This window comes from Chiloscyllium punctatum, chromosome 15 (genome assembly GCF_047496795.1).
Source record: "Chiloscyllium punctatum isolate Juve2018m chromosome 15, sChiPun1.3, whole genome shotgun sequence".
In the NCBI taxonomy this organism is placed as follows: Eukaryota; Metazoa; Chordata; class Chondrichthyes; order Orectolobiformes; family Hemiscylliidae; genus Chiloscyllium; species Chiloscyllium punctatum.
This window is the reverse complement of record NC_092753.1, coordinates 48,830,938-48,834,345: the sequence shown is the minus strand read 5'-3', so window position 1 is coordinate 48,834,345 and position 3,408 is coordinate 48,830,938.

The following is a 3,408-nucleotide window of genomic DNA, read 5'->3' as shown; positions in this document are numbered from 1 at the left end:
TGAAACGTTCCGCAAATAGGTGGCCTGTCTCCCTAATGTAGAGGAGGCCACATCAGGTGCAGCGGATGTAGTAAATGATGTGTGTGGAGGTGCAGGTGAATTTGTGATGGATATGGAAGGATCCCTTGGAGCCTTGGAGGGAAGTGAAGGGGGAGATGTTGGCGCAAGTTTTGCATTTCTTGCGGTTACAGGGGAAGGTGCCGGGAGTGGAGGTTGGGTTGGTGGGGGGAGTGGACCTGACGAGGGAGTCGCAGAGGGAGTGGTCTTTCTGGAACGCTGATAGGGGAGGGGAGGGAAATATATCCTTGGTGGTGGGGTCTGTTTGGAGGTGGCGGAAATGACGAAGGATGATACGATCTATCTGGATGTTGGTGGGGTGGTAGGTGAGGACCAGTAGGGTTCTGTCCTGGTGGTGATTGGAGGGGTGGGGTTCAAGTGTGGAGGAGCAGGAAGTGGAGGACATGCAGTGGAGAGCATCGTCAACCACGTCTGAGAGGAAATTGCGGTCTTTGAAGAAGGGGGCCATCTGGGTTGTTCGGTATTGGAATTGGTCCTCCTGGGAGCAAATGTGGCAGAAGCGAAGGAATTGGGAATATGGGATGGCGTGTTTACAGGGGGCAGGGTGGGAGGAGGTGTAATCTAGGTAGCTGTGGGAGTCGGTCGCCCGAGATGGAAATGGAGAGGTCTAGGAAGGGGAGGGAGGAGTCTGAGACGGTCCAAGTAAATTTGAGGTCGGGGTGGAGGTGTTAGTAAAGTGGATGAACTGTTCAACCTCCTTGTGGGAGCATGAGGTACACCGATACAGTCATCGGTGTAGTGGAGAAAAAGGTGGGGGCTGGTGCCAGTGTAGCTGCGTAGCTAGTGTGCCACCCTCCACCTTTTCCTCCGCTACATCGATGACTGTATCGGCACTACCTTGTGCTCCCATGAGGAGGTTGAACAGTTCATCCACTTTACTAATGCCTTCCACCCCGACCTCAAATTTACCTGGACCATCTCAGACTCCTCCCTCCCCTTCCTACACCTCTCCATTTCTATCTCGGGCGACCGACTCAACACGGACATTTACTATAAATCGACCGACTCCCACAGCTACTTAGATTACACCTCCTCCCACCCTGCGCCCCCTGTAAAAACACCATCCCATATTCCCAATTCCTTCGTCTCTGCCGCATCTGCTCCCAGGAGGACCAATTCCAATACCGAACAACCCAGATGGCCTCCTTCTTCAAAGACCGCAATTTCCCCTCAGACGTGGTTGATAATGCTCTCCACTGCATCTCCTCCACTTCCTGCTCCTCCGCACTTGAACCCCACCCCTCCAATCACCACCAGGACAGAACCCTACTGGTCCTCACCTACCACCCCACCAACATCCAGATAGAACGTATCATCCTTCGTCATTTCCGCCACCTCCAAACAGACCCCACCACCAAGGATATATTTCCCTCCCCTCCCCTATCAGCATTCCGGAAAGACCACTCCCTCTGCGACTCCCTCGTCAGGTCCACTCCCCCCACCAACCCAACCTCCACTCCCGGCACCTTCCCCTGCAACCGCAAGAAATGCAAAACTTGCGCCAACATCTCCCCCTTCACTTCCCTCCAAGGCTCCAAGGGATCCTTCCATATCCGTCACAAATTCACCTGCACCTCCACACACATCATTTACTACATCCGCTGCACCCGATGTGGCCTCCTCTACATTAGGGAGACAGGCCACCTATTTGCGGAACGTTTCAGAGAACACCTCTGGGACACCCGCACCAACCAACCCAATCGCCCCGTGGCTGAACACTTTAACTCCCCTCCCATTCCGCCAAGGACATGCAGGTCCTTGGCCTCCTCCATCGCTAGACCATGGCAACACAACGCCTGGAGGAAGAGCGCCTCATCTTCTGCCTAGAAACCCTCCAACCACAAGGGATGAATGCAGATTTCTCCAGCTTCCTCATTTCCCCTCCCCCCACCTTATCTCAGTCCCAACTCTCGGACTCATCACCGCCTTCTTGACCTGCAATCTTCTTCCCGACCTCTACGCCCCCACCCCCTCTCTGGCCTATCACCCTCACCTTAACCTCTTTCCACTTATCGCATTCCCAATGCCCCTCCCCCAAGACCCTCCTCCCTACCTTTTATCTTAGCCTGCTTGGCACACCTTCCTCATTCCTGAAGAAGGGCTTATGCCCGAAACGTCAATTCTCCTGCTCCTTGGATGCTGCCTGACCTGCTGCGCTTTATAATAATAATTTGTCTCCTTCGACATGACAAACTAGTAAAATTTTAATTCATATGTATAATGCTGAGAAACACTGGCTGTGAAATGTGTTAAGCTCAAGAATATTTTTAAGGAACAATATTATGTGTGTTAAACACACAACTATTGCTTCTGATATAGGTAATATGTAAATATAATGCCATTAGCTTACTTAGGTGATTTCTGCAGCTGCCAGTGTTAAGCATACTTTTGAATAGCTGCATGTCTGAGAAGAGGAGCAAAGTCTTCAGAGGCTTGCATCATTTAAAGCAAACCTGCACTACTCAAACAAGAAGAGCATCTTGTGACTGTTGTATGATCTGGAACTGGCTGAAGAATAGAATCTTTGCAAGAAAAATGCTAAATTATGACACAGTCAATGTTCCCAGTGCCCTGAGAGTCTGTGCTCACTGATCAGTGTGCAGTGCTGTTTGCAGTATTAATTTCCAGTCTGTGGTGTACAGACTTTGAAGGTCTGTGCAGAGGAGAAGAAGAGGGAACATAGGACACAATGTAGCACAGTGTGAGCTCCAAGACTTTCTAACACTACATCAGAAACTGTTGTTCAGAAGTTATAGAATGAGGAGTGATTTCATCCACTGCAAAGGGGCAGGAGGCTCTATTGACAACCTGTCAGAAGGCAGGAGGTTCAGATAGTTGCAGTGGTCAATACCAGGATTGTGGCAGCAAGGATTTTGACGCAATAGTGAAAGCAGCTCAATGTCCTTACACAAGTTGATGGGGTCAGTGACTGCATCTTTAAATGTCATGTTCCACCAACTACATCAGTGATCTCAGCCACTGCTCAGTTCACCCAAACCACAATCACTCACTGATCAACAACCTCAACCAATCAGAGCTCACACCCAACTTTCACAGTTTCACCTCTTCTGCACAATCATGGTACTGCTGTAAGCTTCAATCCCATATCTCCCAGTTTGCTCAAGCTGTCAGTGATTCATGATGACTATATCAGGCAAACACATTGCACCCCACTCATTGGTACACTCATTTCGCTTGTAGGACACAGTATCAGCAAGACCTAAGCCAAGCCAATCATGCGAGTCTCCATATCCATAGAAACAACAATGCACACCACCATTGGAAAAGCTTCACTGAGGCCGTGCAAAGCAGTGGGGCTGAAACTATTTA